Below are 24,097 nucleotides of genomic sequence, written 5' to 3' on the forward strand. Positions count from 1 at the left end.
TTAGAATGGCAAAAATATCCAAAACCAAGAGTGACAAATGGTGGAGAGGCTGTGGAGAAAAGGGAACCCTCATACACTGTTCGTGGGAATGCAAACTGGTACAGCCACTATGGAAAACAGTATGGAGATTCCTCAAAAAGTTAAGAATATAAATACCTTATGACCCAGCCATCCCACTACTGGGTATCTACCCTAAGAACCTGAAATCAGCAATTCCAAAAGTTCCATGCACCCCTATGTTCATCACAGCATTATTCACAATAGGCAAGTCATGGAACCATCCTAAGTGCCCAGCAACTGATGATTGGATAAAGAAGATGTGGAAGATATATACAATGGAATACTACTCAGCCAAAAAAAGGACAAAATCGTCCCATTCACAACAAAATGGATAGACCTTGAGGGTATTATGTTGAGTGAAAGAAGCCAGACAGAGAAAGATGAACTCTGTATGACTCCCCTCATAGGTGGTAGCTAACATATAGACAAGGAGAATTGATCGGTGGTTGCCAGGGGAAAGGGGGGTGGGGGGAGGGCAATAGGGGTGAAGTGGTGTACCTACAACATGACTAATAATGATGTACAACTGTAATTTCACAAGGATGTTAACTTTCATAACCTTAATGAAAAAAAAAACAAAAAATGTGGCAACAATGAACAGAAACAACTGATTGAGCTAACAATCAGAGATAGAGAGGGAAATCAGGGAGGACAGCTCACAGAAGAAGTGATTGATTATATTGAAACCCTGAAAAGAATGTTTAATAGCAGAACATGTGAGTAGCAAAGAACGTGCTGCTCCCCATGCACATGCTACAACTAGTAGCATGGCACAGAGTTCCTGTGACACAGCAACTGTGTAGAGCAGAGGGTTGCAATGGGCCACAAAGCGGTCATTGGGCATCACAGCAAATAGAATTGATTTAGTCACTACAAATGTGCAAAAGAAAAAGGATTGCACCATACATCTTGAAAATGGAATACTTTTGTCTTCTGCAAGTAGCTTCAGAGCATTGTGGGAACAATGATAGAAGAATAGTAGAAATCCACATAGAGGTGGCTGAGAAAAAAGTACACGGGGGTGTGTAGTTAGTGTTAATTTTGATGATCACAATCATTCCAAGATTCCCTATCACACTGAAGCTGTAAATGGCCAGAAATACCAAGAAGAGGAGAATTTGCAGTGCCGGGTAGTCTGAGAAGCCAAAGAGAGTAAGTCTGACCCCATCAGTTATATTTATCTCTGCCAGAAACATGTTTCCTGATGGTAAGATCTGAAAGTCAGTCTTGGAAATAATACATTATGGAAAGCAATTGACACATGAAGCATACTTCACTCTCCCCTGTGTATAGCATAAGGTGAAACAAAATAGATCTGTGTTATAATCCTGTTAGGTGTTATGTATCCAAGATAGGAATATCTAATGTTTCAGAAAAGAATTACTAGTTAATTTTACTTCCTCAAAACTTATAAAACTTAATTCTGTTCATGTTCTGAAATATGACTTTAAAGACTTACAAATGGAATAATATGAACTCAGGAAAATTAGGTGGTAACATGTAATCAAATCCTCATGTAAGACATTCTTATCTCACTGATTTTGTGCATTGCACAAAGAAAGGCCTAGAAAAATGAAAAGAAAATGTTTTTTATGTCCTACAATTACTAATGACAGGCAAAGCATCTAAAATAACTTCTATAGTTGGAATGAATTTTTATAAAAAGATGTGCATATATTGTGATATAAAGAAAGAATTGTCTGTATACTTAATCATATCCATATTTTAAATATCAGTTTAGCACTTTAATGGCCATTCCTATTTTGACTACATAAGTCAAATATCAAAGTAAATAATTACTTATGTTTTTCAACGAAGAATTTCTATTGAACTGCCTTTTTCTACAGGTAAGCACACAGAAGCCTGAATAAGTCATGACTTCTTCAGTGACAGATAGATATCAGATGATCAACCTACAGGTAGAACTCAGATTCTTAAATTCACAGCCATGTACCCATCACTCTATTCCAGGCTCTGACGTACATGATAAATTGAGATATTCACATTTTTATTTTGTAAAGACCACATTTTCACAATTTTTTGCTAATTCTTTTGACCATTTTAAAGACAATCTTCATACTATAAAACTGTGAAAACCAGTCCAATGAATGTGTTGAGGGCCACAGAGCTGTTCTGAAGATCAACGTCAAGATGAAATGTAGAGAATGGGAGTTAGAGAAACATCCTTGTTCAGGAATAAGTATGATAAGTACCCTTAAACATTGAGAAAGACTCTTCCCTTTTCCAGACCCTTCTTTCCTCTCTCTGTAAGATTCTAAGAATACTCGTTCTGTCTCCCATTACCTGCCAAGAATGTAGATGAGTGTTAAGATATCTCCACACTCTAAAGACATTTATGATAAAGGAATTCTTAAGACAGAGAGAATGGTGGGGTTTATCAAATTGGTTACGAGGTAAAACCGCCAGTTAAATTTTAATCTCATATAGATAACGAATTTTTGCTATAAGTATGGACAGACTCATACTAAAAATTCATTCATTGTTTATCTGAAGTTCAAGCTAAATTTAGCATTCTGTATGTTTGTTGGCTAGATCTGGCAATCCTATATCCAGAACAACTCAGAATGTTATGGTCAGGAACACATCCCAGTTCTTCTGGAACTTTCCTCTTTTTGATACTGTAAATCAAGCATGCAAGGAATCCCTTCAACTATAATTCTTTATAATGAAGATTTTTCTCAGACTATCATTTCTGGTAAGGTCATCTCTGTTTCTGCAACTCTAGAACCAGACGGTTCCAGATATTCCATCACTAAAGGTGAGAGGCCCCAGATAACACAGAATTCTCAATGGCCCTGTTTGTTCAGATATCCAAGGATTTAAAAATCAATCAGAAGGCAACGTTTTCATGTCAATGATCAATATTATAAAATTATTTCTTAATTCCCTTTTTCAAGGTTTCTCAGCTAAGCACTATTGACATTTTTCCCTGGACTATTTTTTTGTGATGGGGAGCTACCCTCTGCATTGCACCATGTATAGCAGCATTTCTGGCTTCTATCCACTAGATGACAGTATCACCCTAATCCCCAGTCCCTCCGTTGTGACAATCCAAAATGTTTCCAGACATTCTCAAATGTCCCCTCGGGAACCGAGGAGGATACATAATTGCCTGTAGTTGAGAACTACTGCTTTATTTTCTTGACTCTGGTAAATTTTCACATTTCTTCTGTTTGAATTCAACTTAAAACTAATATGCAAATTAAATATCATGGTTCCTTATCGGCCAAATGATGTTATTTTATGGATTAAACAATTTGCTTTATTTTTGAATCTGTGAAGTGTGGTATTTAAAACCTTCTTCCTTATCCTTTCTTCCCTTTTTTTCTCTTTTTTCCCTTGTGAGCCAGTATTCTTTTTTCACCGTCTACAATCTTATTTAGAGTAAGTCCTGTTTATTATAGTTCTCCAGAAGGTTCATTTTATTTCTTTCAATTCTATTTTATTTAAATACCTCTTATTCTCCCATGCACAGCATTTCCAAAAAAATCACAAAAGCTCATGGACATATAACTGAAAACCTTCAGGGCCCTTCTATTCCCCCACTTTCAGGAAACAGTTATTCCAGACACTGCTATGGAGGAGCTCAGCTAAGCCAGGTTCTCCAGACAAAGCTCTGTAAACAGAGGTACTTCCTGTTCCAGATACTTAATGTTTACAGTTGGCTGAAAAGTTTCTCCAAATGATTTTTCCTATGAGGAACTGACTGAATCTAAGGCATCTTCTACATATCTCACATGAAAAAAGAATGTCCGTATTTTCTCTGAGCTACAAACCACCTGCTGGTGGAAAAGGCAGGCCCTCTCCTGCCTCTGGAGAGCTAGTCTATGGGAGTTGCCGACTCTTATATCTCCTTCCACTCCCTGTCCCACCAGGACTGTAGAGAAAATTACTTGCCTTATTCTCCAGAGGACTTAAGCAATTAAAATTAACGATTATTTTCTGATGTATTTCTGGTTTCCTGGAAAACCTGAAGAAAAACAACTTAAGCTTAAGAATCATTTTATATAAAAGTTCATTGAAAGTTTAAATGTCTTCTCTTCCTGTTGCATGATAATTCGCATAGTCTCCCCAAATTTTTGTATAACAAATCATAGTAGAAGTTATCTTTTTTATTTACTTGACAAATATTTTTCTCTTTTTTAGTACATTGTTTATTCTCTTCAATTTTTCTAGCTTTTTGAGGTATAATTGACAAATAAAAATTATATGTATTTAAGGAGTACAACCTGATGTTCTGATATACATATACATTGTGAAATAATCACCACATTCAAGCTAATTAACATATCCTTTACTTCAAATTACTATTTTCTTCCTTTTTTGGTGAGAATACCTGGATTCTATCCTCTTAGCAAGTTTCAAGTATACAGTAAAATATTGTTAACTTTAATCACCGTGCTATCCATTAGATCTTCAGAATTTTTTCAGCTTGCATAACTGAAACTTTGTACCCCTTGACCAATATGTCTCCATTTCTCCCTCCTTAGTTGCTGACAACCACCATTCTACTTTCTGCTTCTACAAGTTTGTTTTAGATTGCACATACAAGTGAGATCTTGCAGTATTTGTCTTTCGAGAAATATTTCTTAAGTATCTACCGTGTCCCTGGTCTATGTAAGGCTTAACTGCTCCCAGTTACACTAAGTACACTGAAGGAGTGGGACCTGCTCAGGTCCCTCAATTATAATAAGAATAATTGTTATGATCCTGCTAATGGTATTAGGAGCAGAGGATCACCTCATATATATTGCTGATAGGACTAGAAATGGAAATTTGGTTTCTCACTGTCCCAAGACGTAGCTACATCTGGCTAGAACCAGCAGATTAGGGTTTCTAAAGTTATTGCAAACATCCTGGATACTGGATAAACAAATGTATTGTGTACTGTTCACAGTATGATAACATCTTTTCTTCTAATTTGTCATAAAGCTTTTATCCAGAAATCTGCAGTCCTTTAAAATACCACATTGCTGCAAAATTCTTTATCTGCCTTCTCTATCATTGGCATTTCTCTAGATCCTAGTTTTATCATTTCACACTTGTACTGTTCAATAGTCTCCAAGTTGGTCTTTAAGCCTATAGATTCACTCTCTTATATCTGTCTGCCACACTGCCACTAAAACAACTCTTTTCAAAGGAAGTCAACTTACATTTAGATATTTGTTTGAATATGCATAAAATATCTGTGGAGTATGTATTAGGCATTTTTCACATGGTAGAGAGAAAAGAAGTGGACCATGGAAATATATCACTTATTCTAAAAATAGATACATTAAATAAGCGTAAACGAAATTAAAATAAGTAACTGAAAGTTATAATGGCAAATCGTTCCCTGGATTGTAAATTTGAGTGACTCATAGTCACTTATAGGTGCATATCCAAGTTCCTAAAATTTCTTCCCAGATTTTCTCTACTAGACTTATCCTTGTCCACTTTCTGTACAATTTGTCTGCATATGTAATTATATCTATCTACCTCTATCTTTGTCTATCATCTATCTATCTATCTGTATACTGTTTTACATATCTGCACATTTGTACAATGTCTCATTCATCTAGATATCCTTAACTTACCACTTATCTCATTCATCAACAAAACACTGCTGAGTCATAAAACTTTCCAAAAACTGTTTCTAATTTCTCTAGACAAAAGTCATTATTCTTTGAAAGTCATAATTTCTGTGAATAATCCTTTAATTATTCGTTGTACTACCAATTGGATGTAGTTATGGGTTTATATATTTACACGGGTTTCTCTCCAGCTACAGTGTGGGTTCCTGGATGTCATGAACACTCTCTCTTTCATTTGTGTATCCTCCTCACATATTTCTATGTCTACTCATGAATAAAGGCATACATATATAAGTATTATTGAAGCAGATCACTTAGCTTTGCTTTCTTTACCTGAAATATTTGGATTAACTCTGATGCTCTTCACATCAGGAGTAAGAATGTGCTCACTGTTCAAGTCTATGTATTAATTGCTGCAGCCAAACCTAGATCTCAATTTTATCTTCTAGTCTTCCGATCCTTCTTCTATACCACACTGACCTTTGGCCTTGTAGTGTAAGGATCAAATGGTCATGCACGGGAAAGCCTTGCTTTAGTTATGAAAATTAAATTTAAAATGTGTGATGCCATATGTACTCAATTGTTCATTTTGTTTTGTTTTCCCTGACAGAATTCTAGAGAAGAGCTCTAGCATTTGAATCCCTACTACATTTCATCTGCTTCTTAAGACATATTTTCACCCACTATAACATCTCTGAGTTTGGATGTATCTTACAATTAATGGTAAGAAAACAGTGTCCTCATCTATCCACTTGGGATAATCCTGCCAAATTTGAAAACAAAATGAGACTTATTCCTGTCGAAGTCTTATCTTTCAAAATAAAGTCTGGGGATGAGACTGAGGAGACAGAGTCTAGTGGATTTGCCTAAAATGACAGATAGTGACATAAGTAAAACCAGCAGTAGAATAACTTGTAGTGTTTTTGTTGTTATTTGTCTGTTTGCTTGTTTGTTTTGCATATGCCTCAGCTAAATCTCATCCCTTGGTGACCTAAGAAAATCAAAACAAACAGACAAATAAATCCTGACATAGACGTTATTAGCTTTAAATGTGTAAAGCATGTTCTGCTGTAGAGCAACAATATCCTGAACAGGCTCTAATTCCTCTATTTTCAAAAATGGTTCTGCTTAGAATCCATATACCAGCAAAGAATTAAACAAGTTGGTAGAGGAGAATTAAATTTCAAAATATGGTTCATTTTAGCCTTTAAATTATTTTCTCAGATCTTAAAATGGTTATTTGTTGAAATGTTAAATTCAATTTTTTAAAATTTCTGAACAATACATTTTTCTGTTTATTGAGTATTCTTTTCAAAAGCCATTTTTCATCTGGTATGAGTAAATAGTCATATAATTGAGTTAATTTACTTCTTGGAGTGTGACTACTAAATAAATCAACTGTTACAGCAAAACATTTGCAAGGAACTCTGTATCTTGTTCCCATTAAATGTGATGTTTAATTTTTGTTGCTTTTTATGGACATCCTCCCGTCACCAAGGATTCTTGTATACAGCTAAGGGCACAATGTAGTTCTGTCAATGTATGAATATGGCAGTGGCTAATCGATGAGAGATAGTATATTTTAGTCTTGCATAATACCAGCAGTCTCATAGACAAATTTTGTATTTTGAATGTTAAAAAGCATTATAAAATAATGTATCCTTATTCTTTACTAAAGAAGATGGAGTAAGGACTGTAGGATATTTTCCAGGGTCTGGTAGAAGTATCAGTGCTAAGAACACAATTTATTAAAATATTTAATTTTTAATATTTAATAGACATATTACATTCATTACAAATTAGATATATTACATACAAGAGAGAAGAAAAGGATACTCAATAAATGGTGCTGTGACATTACTATATAGTTTGGGAAAGGGAGTTGGACAATTCCTTTGTAAGCTTTCATTCATTCAGCAAACATATGCAAAATAAATAAAAATCAATAAATTTAGTACTTATTAAAATTTAAGATAAAAATCATACAACGATGAGATAAAATATAGAATGGAGCAGGATTCATTTTCACTACATTCTTTTTTAATTTGCTAATAATTGAGTATAACTACATAAAAAATGTAAGCTAAATATCAAAAAGAATGCCAAATACATAAAATTAAAAGACATTAACAAATTGTGCAGATATTATCCTCTGAGGTTAATGTTTTTAAATGTAAAATGTCTTGTAAATTATTATGAAGAATATTAACACCCAATGGGAGTAGGAGCAAAGTGAACAGAAACCTCACGGAGAAGAGTTTAAAAATCATTGAACATTAAATACATCTACTTTTCGAATTCTTCTTTTTTTCTAGTCTGTCCCTAAATTTTAGTTTGACACAGAAATAAATTATCCTTTGAATAAATCATCATTATAATGTTTCCTGTCTAATATAAACATATTATTATAGAGAAGATGTTTCTTTTTACACTTTTTCTTGCTGTTTTATGTGCTTTGACTAAATCATTTTATTTGACCCAAGACAAAACATAGAAGTAAAGTTTAATGCTGGATCTACATTTCTATGATTCAGTAATTCATATAATGGACTTCAGTTATTTACGACCATTCCTCACCCCCTTCACAAATACTGAAGAGTGTGTGTGAATAAGGATTGAAAGAAGAAATGTGGTTTAGACACATAGAGAAAAGGAGAAAAAGATCATTTCATCAACAGTAAAGACACAACCAAAAACATAAACAGGGGTTAGAAGTGCACTTATCTGTCACAGTAGTCATTTGATCCACAATATTGTAAAATAAGCATGAAGATAAAAATTGAAAGATAAAGTGAAACAATAGGCCGAAGTCAGAAATGTTGCCAGTCATAACAATGGTTATTAAATGATTGCAAGTATATATAAATATACTACATATAGTAAAACATATGAGAGAGACAGAGTGATGCAGAGAGAGACAGAGACAGAGAGCTAGTTATATGCCAGGAATTACTCTAAGCTCATTGCACATGACAAGTAATATAATTTTTCTAAGATTTCTGTGAAATAATTATTACTAATGTCATCATTTTTCATCATAGTCTCTGAAATTCCAAAAACACTGGACATTGCAATGACAACAACAAAAAATAATAAAGAAAGCAAGAAATAGCAAACAGGATATGTACACATTCTGTGCATAATCTGACAAGGGTGTGTTCTTCATTGTAAAATAATAGGAATTCAACTTGGAATTGAATCATATTTTCCTTAATGAATACTGAAATAAAATGTGACTCTTGTGATTTCTTCATTAAGCTTATGAAGCTTTTACAGCAAACGATATGTGTATCTTGAGTCCATTAACCATACTCAATTAATTCATTTTGAATAAATAACAGCAAAGAAGTAATCTGTAAATTCCAAGATATGCCTTGTACATGGAAGAGGCACACAGATAAGTGAATCAAAAAGACTCACTCATAACTACCTGCTGCTTGACTGTTACCTCCACTTCAACACTTCAACACTGAAGTCCATCGCTGTACCCTTTCACCAGTCTCCACTTTGGGACACTGAGTCCTGTTAATAAAATATTCTCTAGGAAAATATTTTGGAGCCCACCACTTTTCTGAGAGCTTCTTGCACATCCTTGTTTCTCAAGCTATAGATCAGAGGATTCAGCATAGGGATCACTACAGTGTAGAACACCGTGGCTACTTTGTCAGTATCCATACTGTTGCCAGAACTGGGTCGGCAATAAATGAAAAGGATTGTTCCATGGAAGAGAAGGATGGCTGTGAGGTGGGAGGCACAGGTGGAAAAGGCTTTGCATCTTCCCTCTGCAGAGCGCATCCTCAGGATTGTGATAAGAATAAAGAAATAAGAGGTGAGAATGATCATGATGGTGATGATTTCATTGAAATTGGCCACAATGTATAGCAACAGTTCACTCATAGTGACATCAGAACAAGCAAGAAATAAGAGAGGGGGCAGATCGCAAAAGAAGTGGTTAATCACATTTGACCTATAGGATGGGATCTCAAGAGCTAAACACAAGTGAATCAGTGAACACACAGTCCCCCAGAGGTAGCAGCAGGACACCAGCTCCACACAAAGATTGTTGGACATGGTGACGATGTACAGCAGTGGGTTACAGATGGCCACAAAACGGTCATAGGCCATCACAGACAGCAGGATGACCTCAGTTACCACTCATGTGCAAAACAAGTAGAATTGCACAGCACACGCCAGGAAGGAAATGGCTTTGTCTTCATTTAAGATATTAGCTAGCATCTTTGGCAGAATGATTGTGGAGTAACAGAAATCCACAAAGGACAAGTGACTGAGGAAAAAGTACATGGGGGTGTGAAGTCGAGAGCTGACCTGAATCAGTGCAATCATGCCCAAGTTGCCCAAAACTGTGACTCCATAGATGAGAAGAAACAGCAGGAAGAAGAAGACTCTCAATTCAGGGACCTCTGCTAATCCAAGGAGAATGAACTCTGCCACAGTGGTGCAGTTCTCCTTGGCCATGTCCCCACTTTATTGAGATGGGAGAACAATATTAGCAGTTATTCTCCATTGTATGATCCCAAATTCCATTTTGACTGTCTCCTAAAAAAGACATTAGAATAAGTAGGATAGTTAATTTTTTCAGCAAAGAAATAGTAAGTTGCTTTTGTGAAGTTTAGGAAAAGTTCAGGCATTGTAGCATACAAATGCATAGAGCTCACAGTTAAAATCACAGATCACACAAAAGCATTCACATCCATAAAAGCCTATACAATTCCTTAAACTAGTCCTATACAATTAAGTACCCTTCTCTTTTTTCCACTGAAATGATGAGAAATATCTAGTCCTATACAATTAAGAGCTTGAAACTGAGTCATTAATTATCTAATTAGCCATATTATTTTTTGAAACTAAAATCTCTATTTCGCTTTAATCAGTACTGGAAATAATGGGATCCCAGGAAAGAATTTTTGTAATACATAGTACCCTTCTCTTTTTTCCACTGAAATGATGAGAAATATGCTTATTTAAGATATGCTTATTTAAGTGTTAAGCCACCAGTGCTGATTATTTTTTCAATATGTTTTAGATGAAAACAGCAGCTTTTATACTCTAAATTAGCATTTTTTCTATAAAATTAGCATAGTGATTTTGTTAATTATACAAGTCAATGTCAACCATTGTTCCTGGAATTGGTACCCTGGTTCAAACCTCCAGTAACTATGACTCCGAAGCCTTATAAAGACCTATTTGACAAATGAATCCCCTGCTTTAAATCTATTTGTAGAACTACTCGAAGATGTGAATATAAAATTATTAACACAAATGCTTGCTGCTGCATTGCAGCATTGTTTATGAAAATAAAACTTAGAAATAAAGTGTCAAACAAGAGGAAAGTAACTCACGTTATGGTACTTATACATTATGGAAAAGTATGCAACTATTAAAATGATATTTTGAGGAACTTTTAATGAGCTGAAAAATGGCTATGATAAAATGGCAAGTTAAAAAACAGTAAGCCAGATTGTACAGGCAGAATATTGTATCTGTTTATATAAATTGTGTTGTTTACTTAATCCTCACAACATCCATGACACAGAAGTATTTTGTTCCAATCAATTTTTTTTAAAAAAGCAATGTAGAAACTTGCCCGAGTTCTCACAAAATTTAAGATTTATGGAGTAGAATGGGGAAGGAGGGTGTGATTGTTTTTTTAATAAAGGAAGGATACATTCAAGGCCTTTGACAAACAGAAAATGACAATAGATGATGAGAACACTCTCATTTGTTCTCTCCTTCCTGACCGTTGGTAGACATGTACCTGACTGTGAGGCACTAGTTGGTAATCCCCGGAGGAAAGAGAATCTGTATGAAAACTCACTCCAGCCAAGTATTTTCCTGATTCTTCAAATGATTTCAAAGAGTTGAAGGATGTATATATTAAGAAATCCCATTTTGAAAACAAATAATTATTCTGATGATATGGTTTCTCTCTTCAACAGTCAATAAAAGTAAGTTATTTATCTTTTTCTGAGTATAAACTTCTGCCTTTTTTCAAGCCTAAAGATGAAAACTCAGGTTGTTGATTACTTATGAAGCAGTGGTTCTTAACCAGGAGTTGTTTTGATTCCCGTGGGAAATTTGTCATTGCCTAGACACATTTTTGCTTGTCAAGATAAGGAGGGGCCCTGCTGACATCTAGTGGGTAGAGACTAAGGAGGCTGCTAAACACTATGATGTATGTGACAGTCCTTGCCCCAGCCCCCACACACACCAATAGCACATGCAAACACCAAAATATTATCTGGCCCACACATCAATAGGACCAAGGTTGAGAAACCTACTATGAAGAGACATTTCAAAGTGCTTTGCACAAGGCCAAAATAGTTCCTCTCTTTTCTGCTTCCGAGGTGGTTCCATATCTGTGTTCCCACATGAGCAGTCCTGAGGACAACTTACTACCACTCTCAGCATCAGAGTGACTATCAGGAAAATCTCCATGCTCTCTTTACCACATTCCATAGAAGGAGTTAATGTGAGAAAGGAAAAAGAGGGAAGGAGAGCGAAATCAAGCATTCTTTCCAATTTCTTGACATTCTTTTCCCTCTTACACTAATACTATTACAAGATACTTGATTCTGCAGATTAAACTGTTCTCATTTTCCATTAAGCTTATTTTTCAATATAGAAATGGAAAATATTTTCATAAATGAGTGCTCAAAACATGGCACTTCTTAAAACACTCTCTAGTTAAGAGAAAGCTAAATACAGATTTTTAAAAATGTGTCTAATACCACTGCCTTCACTTACAATTTCTCCTTCTCTTACACAAGGCTATAACAAATTATCCCATAAGAAAAAAATAGCAAGCATCCAGATCCCAGAAAATGTCATTCATGTCCATTCCCAAAAACCAGAGTGTAGTCCAACTAACCAAACTGTGGGATAGATATTGCTTCCCCTATTTCTGAAGATGCTATGATGGAAAATGTTTTAGGCTTTATGTTTTTGTGTGGGTATCTCTGGGGCCCATATTTCTTAAGCTTCTCCAAATCATCATTGATCTCTGTGGGACATCAACATGATATCGAGAAAACTACAACTTGAGACTCAAACAATTAATAACTCCTAGGAGATATAAACAGGGGAAAATACTATCACAACTTGGTACATATTATTATAATTTAACGTGATTACTTCCAGAGTTCATGATGAATTTCAGAGCCTTATATGATACATCCAAGCATTGCTCTGTGAGCCAGGGATCACATTGCCTTAGTGAAATATATGGATAGGTCTTATAAACTTTGCCTGTCTTATACTCAAAAACTCCTTCCTGGAGGGCATAAGGGCTGAAGCCACACCAGAGTTCTGACAAATACCAGAAAGGGGTGGGGATAATGAACTCTTTTACTGAAAATAATAATAATTTCTCACATTTCTTGACCACTTCCTATATTCTGGTACTATCCTGAATACAACTATTAACAAATTTCATCTTTATAAAAATAAGTGAGCCTGGTATAGTTGTGTAACTTTATGAGTGAGGTGACTGAGGCATAGTCAGATCCAACTTGCCCAAAGTCACACACAGAATCACTGACAGAATGAGACTAAATGCTTCATTTTATATTGTGCCACACATATGACCCTGTGAGGAAAAGCAAAGCTACTGAAGGGTGCTGAGATATCATACTCCTTATTCAATGACAGACACCATTATATGGGATTGCCTCGAGGACCTCTCCCAGGTCTGCTCCTTTTCTGACCGTATAATGTCTTCCTAAACCAACAGTGTTCAAACTACTGTCTGGTGTTTGTGCTCTTGGATATACCCAACATTTCAAGAACTCCATCGATGTAATTAGTTACAGGTAATCACTTTTGAAATTCTCAACGACCTATACATATTTTCCTAAAATTGATCCATCTGATCATTTTCTGAGTTTGAAGAGTGTTTCCAGGTCTGTGTTCCACCTAGCACTGTCACAATCCCATTTCTCACATTTTTCAAAACTAAGGATTCCTCTTACTATTTGCATATTACTATGTGAATTGCCCCAATTAGAAAAATGAAAGCAAACTTCCAAAACATAAGGACAATTTGAAATACTGTTTTTCATGAATCCTGTAGTTTTCTTTAATGAAGACACTTCAAACCCATGGCTTGACTTCTTGTCATACTCTGAGATATAGTACATATTTCTTTTCATGGAAAATGATGGCATTAGACATGGATTTTAGCCAATACAGTGATGTTTTGAAATCAGATATATAGTAGATTGATGACACGAATTTTTAACATCTATTCTTTTTGTTCTTAGTGCACCATGAAAGTATTGTCACAAAATGCATCCTCCTGAAGGAGAGAGTCCCATGACAGAAAAACTAAAAGACTATCTATAAAGAGTATCATTGGCAGTGATGTTTTATATCACCTCAGCAACCCACATACAGGAAAATTACTTTGTTTATCTATTTGTCTTAGACTTAAAGACATGGCAGGAGTTTTTAAAAACTGATTTAAATATACAAATTTTATTGAAATTGACTTCATGGTCATTATCCCTAAATTGAATAATATCAATATGAAGCTCTCAGTTTTTGATGAATTGTATTTAAAACACATATAATAATACCATTGTAGTAAAATATTGTATTGTAAGGCTCAATGAAATCAACAGTATGTTAAATTTTCTAAACTTCTCAATTCCGTTGTTTTAATAAAGGTAACTGTAACTGGAAGAATAGCAGATATGCTTAACTGTTATATAAGACTTGGAAAGTCTTTGTGGTAACATTTTCAGAAATTAAGAAAATGCGTGGTTCTTTATTTTTTTTTTTCTTTCTTTTTTATTTTTGAGGAAGGCTAGCCCTGAGCTAACATCTGCTGCCAATCCTTCTCTTTCTGCTGAGGAAGACTGGCCCTGAGCTAACATCCATGCCCATCTTCCTCTACTTTATATGTGGGACGCCTGTCACAGCATGGCTTGGCAAGTGGTACATAGGTTAGCACCCAGGATCCAAACCAGCAAACCCCAGGCCACTGAAGCAGAACATGAGAACTTAACCGTTGAGCTAGCTGGTGGCCGTGAACATGGGTGGTTCTAATGATCGCATAACAAACCACCCCAAAACATATTAGTTAAAACCAATAGCTATTTATTGCACTGGTCAGTATTGCATGAGTCAGTAAGTTAGTTTCTGTTGATCTGATCCTGACATGGCTGATCTTGGCGTGGTTAGCTATGTGTATGATATTAGCTTGGTGGGTTAGATGATTGGAGGCTTCAGACTCAAGTCTGGTGTCTATGTTTCTCATTATCCAATATGCTAGCCTGTGCTTGTTCACAGAACAGCTTTCTAAGGGACTATGAAAATTCCAGATTGTGAAAGATTCACAAGCCCTCTCAGAGGCTTGAAACTAATGCGGTGTCACTTCAGCTAGACAAAGCTAGGCACAAAAACAGCTTACATCCCAGGAATGGAGAAAATGATTCTGCCATTTGATCAGAAGAGTTGAAAGGAGGCTTGGATACGGAAAGGACTAAAGAATTTGAACCAAGTTTTCTATGTCCCTGGGTAACAACTCCTTTTGAAAGATATAATTTCCAAAATTTTGACCCTTAGCAAAATTGGAAGACAATCTAATTTTGTTTAATGCATTATTGAAAAATATTTTCATGAAAGATCATTGTGACAAATTGTCACATAACTTGGATGGAGTTGAAAGAGTTGAGTGATATTCCTATTAAAGCACTATTTCTGGCAGAATTTCTAGTCTCATTTACATTTAATATGACCGAATAGTCTCAGTATTTTCATTTTTACAAAATGGAAATAGAAATGATTCTGAACCCTCTTGCTTTCTAAAATTAAGTGATGTCTTTCCAAGGATACATTAATTAATCAAAATAAATAATGCAGACATATACTCATAATATTAATCATATGAAGAAATATGTCCTAAAATATTTTTTAATTTTGATTAATTATATTTATCCAAATTTTCAATGCAATTATATTTTTAATTAGTGGTGCAATTATTATTGAATCATTACAAGGTTAACTCAATACAGAAAGAAAAACTTCTGATTTTCCCAAAAGCATCATGAAATAAAAAGTATGAATCTGATTAATAAAATTGTAATGTTCAGTGGGGAGAGTAGGATTGAATATAAGTTCAAGAGAAGGAAAGGCACAAAGCTTTTTCAGATATTATTTATGTCTTTTAAACAGATTATGCTATGCACTGCAAATTACACATTTTGCTGCTAAATTCATGATGAAATATTTTATATGTAAAATTAAATTCTTGAGAAGTACATGACCAAAAAATGTGAAGGCTACTAACGTAACTCATGTTCTACATAGAAGCTACAGAATCTACCATAAAGAATCTGAAATGTCACAAATTGAAAATGAAAACAATATGACTGTATGCTGGTATTTAGTGGAAATTGTACATCTGATGTGTCTGGAGTCTTGAATGATTGCATTAATTCCATCAACAATGGGCCAGGTCATTTAAATATCATATGCCGTGATTTCCTCAAAGTAAAAGCAAAATGGGTTGCGTTAGTTCTACCACAAAATGTGGTCATCCTTGTTCCAAGCAGGACAGAAGTAAAATAAAATTCTCTATAAAGAGGCATTAATCATCATGAATTCAATTTAAGATTAATATAAATAATTTTTTAATTTCAAAGAAAATTAGAAATTGTGTAATTGCTAAATATGTACGAAACAAGAAATTTGTGAATACCTAGAGAAACAGAAGTCAATAGAAGAGAAAAGCATTCCTTCATCCGACATCCAATATCCAAAACACTGTTTCTTACATATTTTATCTTTCCGTACAATGGGGTTGTTTCATTGATTTCTTATCATATAATATATATGACTGCAACATTTTGATAATGATCATAAGTTTAAAATAATATGAACATTCCAAATAAGTGTTTTGAATCCATATAAAATTATCCCCCACCTTAGTTTTTCTGCCTTACCAAAACACACTTGGAAATTTATTTCTTCCATTATACTGATGACTAGCTTGGAATTTTATGTAGACACATTGAGTAAAGAGAAGCAAAAGGGTTTACAAGACATTCAAGCAAAAGTGAGTTATTGATGTTAGAGAAATCTAGTATTTTTTATTTACCAGGTGAAATAGGTCTTAACGCTAATGACTGCCTGGTTTTCACTTTATTTTGAATGAAGTTACATAGCTGATTAATTTTCAACACTTGAGGCAACTCCAAACAGGATTTTTTTTTTTTGAGGAAGATTGGCCCTGAGCTAACATCCGTGCCCATCTTCCTCTATGTTATATGTGGGACACCTGCTACAGCATGGCTTGATAAGCAGTGCATAGGTCTGTACCAGGGATCCGAACCGGTGGACCCAGGCTGCTGAAGTGGAGAGCGCTAACTTAACTGCTATGCCTCTAGGCATACCCCACACTTTTTTTTTAAGGTGGATGTTCAGTTGAGGATTCAGAGATTACACTGATGTTCAGAAAAAAGAATCATAAAGAACTGATCATGTTTTTGACGGGTTATAGGCAAAATGATAGCATAAAATACAGATTGGGTAGACACTCATCCTGCTTACTTTTTGCCTATAATATTTTTTGAGATCCACTCTACTATTTCTCAGGCTCTGGTGGAGCCTATCACAGCTTATCATCCTGCCATACAGGAGCTCCTTTGAAACCCATTCAGAATACAGATCACATATTACCAACTTTCCATTCATTCCAAGTAACCTGTATACACAAAAATACACACACACACGAATACACATACATGCATGCTATAAAGTATTTGCTCAATAAAAAAATTGCTGCATCATTGACTCAGTACTACATTTTGGTTTCCTTGATCTTACCATGCTTCTGTCTTCTCAACAAAGCTTGTTGAAATGTGTCTCCTAAAATTCTGTCTGTTCTGTTATCCAAGGACAAATTCAAACAATATCTATTTTATGAAGGAATTTCTCTAAAGTCTTTAAATGGATTTGAAACTTTTCTTTCTCTCAAATTCTCTATGATATTTATTATTTTCTACCTTAGACAAAGGTCACTTTCTTCACTGCCCTGCTGTCCACACTGGATTTTACATTCGTTGAAGGATGAAAACTAGTTGTATTTTAACTGCTATTGGTACTTTTGTGAGAGATATTCACATATTTATTGAAAGCGTAGTGTACTACATGCATAATAAAGAGGACAAAATTGTTTATTGAGATTATACAAGGTTTTACACATGATATTCATATAGCCTTTTAATCTTCACAGTCAGGTTAAGAGCTATTTTATGTTATCTCAATTTTGTAGATGAAAAATTCAAGATGAGAGAGATGGCTGTCTTATTTTCCAGTAAGAGACAGAGCCAAGTTTACTCTGTTTGAACCAAAATCCATGATCTTTCCATTATACAAGATTAACTCTTCATAATTGTAAAGGTTTCTTTAAAATCAACTTTTATGTGCAGTATTTATTTACATGTCAGGGACAAACTCTACTAAAATAATATTCCTTTTCTCTTTCTTTCTTGTTTTTTTGAGGAAGATTAGCCCTGAGCTAACTACTTCCAGTCCTCCTCTTTTGGCTGAGGAAGACTGGCCCAGAGCTAACATCCGTGCCGATCTTCCTCTGCTTTATATGTGGGATGCCAACACAGCATGGCCTGCCAAGCAGTGCCATATCCGCAGCCGGGATCTGAACCTTCGAACCCCATGCCACCAAGAAGTGGAACATGCGCACTCACCCGCTGCGCCACCAGGCCGACCCTAAAATAATATTCTTAATAAGGAAATAGTTTACTGTCCACTATTTTGCTTACTGTAGCCTTGACATCCTTATTTCTCAGACTGTAGGTCAGAGGATTCAACATGGGGATCACCACGGTGTAAAACACAGATGCCACTTTGTGCGCCTGGAGTTTTTGGAGTTGGGCACACAGTAGAGGAAGAGGATGGTGCAGTAGAAGATAGTAATGGTGGTCAGGTGTGAGGCACAGGTGGAGAAGGCTTTGCAGCGCCCACCGGCTGAATGCATTTTGAGGATGTTGACAATGATAAACACATAAGACATGAGAATGATGAGTAGTGTGCTGACCCCATTCAAGGTGGCAAAAATGAAAAGCAGCAATTGGTTGACACAAGTATCAGAGCAAGAGACGGACAGCAATGAGGAGAATTCACAGAAGAAATGATTAATTGTGTTGAAACCTTGAAATGATAACTTGATTGCGGAACATGTGAATATCAAGGAACAAGCTACTCCCCATGCATATGATCTGACCACTAGCACGGCACAGAGTTTCTGGGACATGGCAAATGTGTAGAGCAGAGGGTTACAAATGGCCACAAAGCAATCATAGGCTATCACAGCTAATAAAAAGAATTCAGTTACTGCAAAGGTAGTACAGAAAAACAATTGTACTACACATCCTATAAATGAAATTGTTCTGTCTTCTACAACTAGGTTCACCAGGGTCTTGGGAGTAATGATGGAGGAATAGCAGAAATCCACAAATGAAAGGTGGCTGAGGAAAAAGCACATAGGGGTGTGTAGTTTGGGGTTAATTTTGATTATTACAATCATCCCAATATTCCCTACAACAGTGACACTGTAGATGGCCAGAAAAATCAAGAAGAGAGGGATTTGCAGTTCTGGGAAATCTGAGAAGCCCAAGAGAGTGAACGTGGCCCCAGTTTTATTTCTCTCTGACAGCAACATGGTTTCTGTTTGTTAGAGTCTGAATCAGTCCTGAAAACAAAAAGATTAAGGAGAGTGAGGATATAAGAAGCTTGGTTAACTAACCTTACCAAGACTGGAAAACAAAGCAAAATATCTTTCAGGATTTCTCTGTGTAATTTTTATTTACGACATGCTCAATGTCTAAACTTTTCAAACATAACCATTTAAAATTTTAAATTTTTCTTTAGGTAAAAACAATACAATTATTGAATTACTTTTTTAAGTTCTCAATTGTAATTTTTTAATATTTAAAAATAATACGAAATCGAGAGATTTATAGTTATGTTGTCAAATATTTTCATGACTTTTTCAGCTCTCCTTGAACATTGTAAGTTCATAAAAGATAAGCCTAGCATAATGCAATGACTGATTAAGTCAGTCCTATAGTCAGTAACAAAAATGAGAAATTTCTGAAAATATTAATTTTTGCATTGTACACTCACACTGTGACATTAAGAATGAACACCCCTAATACTTTACATCTGTGCCTTTATTGTTAATTCCATATAGCACTTTAATCTTTGCTTTTGGATCTGACTCAGTAAATCTGTTATCAAAATTAACCTTAATTAATTATTTTCAGAGTATGCCCTTCAGTTCAGGGAGTCAATCCTTCCTGAATACTTATGCAATAATAAAAATGGAGCTGATGATAAAGATAATGTAGTCTACTTCTTTATTGTGGAGGTGACAAAACACAAAGCTGGAGAGTCTTGGCTTTCCCAATGAAATGCAAATAAGGACCAATCTACATACTATGACTAGATCCCAGATCCCCAGACTCCCAGCCCTGTATCCATTTTATTACACCAGACTCTGATCCATATTCTAGTCTAGATGCTAACATATTTCCTTTATTAAATCATCATACTTTTAATTGACAAACTAGAGACTCTAAACCTATGGGAAATAGTCCAAAGACAGCATACATGCCACAGAGTTATACTAGAAAGCAACATCAAGATGAAATAGGAATGACATTTAGGGAAATTTTCTCTCTCAGGAATAAGGAACTATAGTAAAGACTCTGACTTAGAAACTGCCCCTTCCTAAGTCTCTGTCTTACTCTCTTTCTGTTCTCCCTTCAAGACATATAGGATATTCATTCTGTCCTATATTATGTATGAAGGGGAGAGATTATAAATTGAGGTAGTGCAAATTGCACTCTGAAGACATTTCATGAGGAAACAGTGATACAAGAGAATTATATTTCTCTAAACTGTTGCCAATACTTCTAAGATCTTACCATTCTGGAAAACTCTTTCTTTATCATTTGTGGTAAGATTATCTCTGGTCTCAGGACCCAAGAAATAGATTTCAGATGGCTCATCAATAAAATGTCAGATCATATGCAAAACTGAGACCCTCAATGGTCCTGTTTCTATACCCATAAATTTGAATATTAAAGACAACCTCAAAAGACAATCCATTGCAAAGCCAGACATTCTAATTATCAAGCTTTTTTTCTTAATACAATATTTAATTTAGCTAGGGCATTTAAGAATTCATTTTCGGCCAGCCAGCCATGTAGCCAAGTGGTTAAGTTCACGTGCTCTGCTTTGGTGGCCCAAGGTTTCACCTGTTCTGATCTTGGGTGCTGACATGACACCACTCATCAGGTCATGCTGAGGCAGCATCCCACAGAGTACAACCAGAAGGACCTACAACTACAATATACAAGTATGCACTGGGGGCTTTGGGGAGGGAAAAAAAAAAAAAGATGGGCAACAGATGTTAGCGCTGGTGCCAATCTTTTTTGAAAAAAAAGGAATTCACTTTAAACTAATATTATATATTTAATATAATGCCTCTTGTGTCCCAAATGCTATATAGAAAATATAACAGTTAAAATCTTCTTTCTTATAATTCTTTCCCCATTTTGTTGTAATGTTTGCTCTCACAGGACAACTGTTTCCTGCTTTATAATCTTAATTAAAGCTGGTCCCTTTTAATTTTCACTAGACAGTCTATTCAATCTCTACTTGTTTCATTTTATTTAAACATTTTTGTATTCTAACTTGACTCCCCTTCAAAAATTTTACAGAATCAAGACAATGCACAGTCCCTCAAATTCTCAGAGCTCTTCTCTCCCCATCCACACCAGTAGCTGTTGTTCATGGGCTGTTAGTGAGGAGCTCAGCTGAGCCAGGCCCTCTAACGCAAAGCTCTGTAAAGTAAATGGTCAACCTCTTCCTTGCATGTTCAGATATGTAACTTTTGACTAAATATTTTCAAGAACTGTCTAGATATAAAAGGCAAGTTCCATCCCTCATGTTGTTTTCTACATACCACACATTGAAATTAACATCAATCTTTCCGCAGAATCTTAAAACAAATCTGCTGATGGCAAAGGAAGGACCACTGCAGGTTGAGAGTGATGTATGCATTCTTATAGCTATAGTCACTACCTTTGGGACAGGAACCCTAGAGACCACCTATTGCCCCATTGTCTTGAGGTCATTAAGTAAACAGTTAAAATCAATGACTTTTCTCTGATGTAATTCTTGTGTACTAGAAAACCTGGAGCAACATGAGGGGCATTTTATTTATATGAAATGAAGTTTCATTTAGTCTCTTCCTCCAGCCCCCAATCACTTCCACACCTTCCTACAATTATCAAAACTATGTAATTATAGAAGTCATCATTATCTGGTATTAACTGATTGACTACTATATGCTGGGCACAACCCTCTTCCTCTATACCATCCATTCTTACCATATCGGACAAGTGTGAAGATTCATCTTTTAGGTCATCGTGATCCATAGAGAGCTAAAGCAATGATATTTACAAAGTTAAATATTAATTTGGGAAAACCGTCTGTCCTGTTACTTTAAAATCTCTGTCCTATTTTATTACTCTTTCTCCCCTCTACTTTCTCCAGCTAATCTGGCCGCCTGGCTTTTGTTCCTCACTTTTTGTTTCTCAAAAAATATCACACACTCCTTCCTTATGGTCCTTTCTACCACTTTTTTTGTCTACCGTGGAATGCTTTCCCTTAAGTTTTTGTTCAAATGCACCTTTTCAGTGAAAACTTCCATGAACATACTATTATACTCCAGGGGTTACTGCATTACCCAATTTAGTGTTTCAAGTATGTAACATGGTTCAAATATATGTTTAATCATTATTTATTACATTCTTTCATATTGTTTGTTTCCCCCTCCTAGAATAAAATGTCCAGGAAAGCAGAGAATATATTCACTGATATAGTCTAAGTGTCTAGAACAGTGACTAGCATAAAGTAAGTATACCATGAATCTTTATGGAATGATAAACATGACCTTTCAAGGAACTGGGAATAGAGCCAAACCTACCTGAACCATGAAGGGTTTAAGTTTGAGAAAAGAGATACTTCACAAAGAACAATAAGGATGCTTTAGATGTGATTATTGAAACTGGGCAGTCAAAATAAAAGAAAAACATGCCAAAACAAATGTGCACTCTGCTGAATTTTCTCTCTAGTCAGAAACCAGGGAAAGAAGGTTGAGTACGTAATAGGGATACATAATTGCTAATTTTTCTTTCCTTCATTCATTGATTCAATAAATATTTATTACAGGTTTACCCTGAGCTGGGTACTCTCTTAGGTATTGGGGAAAAAGACAAAGAACTCCCCTTTGTCAACAAATTTATATGTAATTGGGGGTACAAAAAAACAAAAAAATACATAATTTCCTGTAATTATAAATGGAAGAAACATAAAATTGAAGGTGTCATTTTAAACAGGGAGCTCAGCAAAGACCATAGTGAGGTGTTATTTGAGTATCGACCATTATGAAGTGAGAGAGTAAATTATGCAAATACCTGGGGGAAGAGTGTTGAGTTTTTGCCAAAGGCAGCAGCAAATACTACTGATTTTCAAATCGACAATCAGGTTTGTTTTTTTTTAATGCATCTCAATAATTTGCAGTTTGTGGTGATATTTCATGCCTTCTAAATCCCTTTTGTAAAAATACAATGGGTTTTTCAGAATGACATTATTTATGGCAGAAAGAAAAACAAGGACATCTATCTGGGACATTTATGGATGTCCTTTAAAGCTGTATTTATGCCACAGTGTTGTTATTTATTAGAACGATAACAAAATATGAGATGACATTAGTTGAGCACTTTTGCAGTACATTTTCATTAATAAACTACCATGAAATAAATTCAGGTCTGCAATATAAACTGAGATTGTAAATGTAAAAGAGGTTTATCAATGTAATTTTCAAACTTTAAGTCTTTTGAAGGCATTCATGAAAACAAAAAGTACTTCAGCCAATGCTGCAAGTCTCAAAACAAGGAACTACAAGAACTGCTTTCTACACCGATATTTTTCCTGTCCCAAATGTATTTTTGGCCAAAAGTGCTGTGTGAAGCCCAGAAAACAGGACTACGTGTGGTGTTCTTTGTCCTGAAGGGTTGAGACATTTTAGGGACAGCGAGTCCATGACTTCCAGTCTTACAAATTTGTGTCAGTTAAAATATAATTATATGTTTAGGGTATTATATTTCTCTATCAATCCACTTGCTAACAGAACTAAGTCATTAAAAGGAATTTATAAAAAATGTAAACTGATAAAATAAACATTCAAATAAACACTCATGTCAAAATTACACCTAATAAAAATAATAATGTATTCTTAAATAATTTAATACCAAACTCATGTTTAAATTTCCCCAATTGCTTCAAAGATATATTTTTACAGTTAGTTTGATTCAAAAATCAAAAAAATA

At 35.1% G+C, this 24,097-nt stretch overlaps 3 pseudogenes; all 3 read right to left on the bottom strand.

Moving 5' to 3' along the window:
- LOC139040535 (olfactory receptor 5D16-like) overlaps positions 1-5,488 on the bottom strand; it is a 36,072-nt pseudogene extending 30,584 nt beyond the window's left edge.
- Positions 5,489-7,398: 1,910 nt separating this feature from the next.
- LOC139040763 (olfactory receptor 5L1-like) lies at positions 7,399-10,130 on the bottom strand (annotated as a pseudogene).
- The window catches only part of LOC139040762 (olfactory receptor 5D18-like), a 38,006-nt pseudogene continuing 21,307 nt past the window's right edge, over positions 7,399-24,097 (bottom strand).

Source organism: Equus asinus, chromosome 17 (genome assembly GCF_041296235.1).
Source record: "Equus asinus isolate D_3611 breed Donkey chromosome 17, EquAss-T2T_v2, whole genome shotgun sequence".
NCBI classification, from domain to species: Eukaryota; Metazoa; Chordata; class Mammalia; order Perissodactyla; family Equidae; genus Equus; species Equus asinus.